The 422-nt window shown below is 40.5% G+C and overlaps 1 protein-coding gene and 1 long non-coding RNA gene across 2 annotated transcripts in view; both read right to left on the reverse strand.

Annotated features, from left to right (window-relative positions):
* The window catches only part of LOC119588029, an 807-nt gene extending 514 nt beyond the window's left edge, over positions 1-293 (reverse strand). Inside the window, exon 1 of the long non-coding RNA XR_005230061.1 lies at positions 235-293. This is a non-coding gene — a long non-coding RNA (uncharacterized LOC119588029). The remainder of the gene's footprint in view (positions 1-234) is intronic.
* LOC119588241 (uncharacterized protein DDB_G0284671-like) overlaps positions 1-422 on the reverse strand; it is a 9,159-nt gene that overhangs the window by 3,350 nt on the left and 5,387 nt on the right. The gene's annotated exons all lie outside the window — the stretch shown is intronic.

The raw sequence follows: 422 nt of genomic DNA on the forward strand, positions 1-422 counted from the left end.
AGATTTCCTGTACTAATTATATTCATGAACAATAGAAAGATCGCACTAACACAAAGACTCCTATATATACACCACACGGAAGAATCAAGAAAAACAAAGTACTAACAATCACAACAAGAGTTGTTAAAACAACAGTCACAATAGTAAACGCAATACATTAATCCTACTTACAACAAGAAACTCAAAACGATTAAACCAACTTCCAAGAATGACAAAAGAATTAATCCAACTTACAACAAGAAAGTCAAACCGATCCACTTCATCGTTGAATTTCCTGTAGCACTCAAATCGACAATGAAGCAGTTTGGCGGTGCCTTTATAGACGGACGAGGAAGTGGGAGGAGCCAAGAGAAACACGGGTGAGTGAGGACGAACCGCACGCGACTGGGGGGGTGGGGGATTCCCAGGCTGTTAAGGGATTT

This window comes from Penaeus monodon, chromosome 23 (assembly GCF_015228065.2).
Source record: "Penaeus monodon isolate SGIC_2016 chromosome 23, NSTDA_Pmon_1, whole genome shotgun sequence".
NCBI lineage: Eukaryota > Metazoa > Arthropoda > Malacostraca > Decapoda > Penaeidae > Penaeus > Penaeus monodon.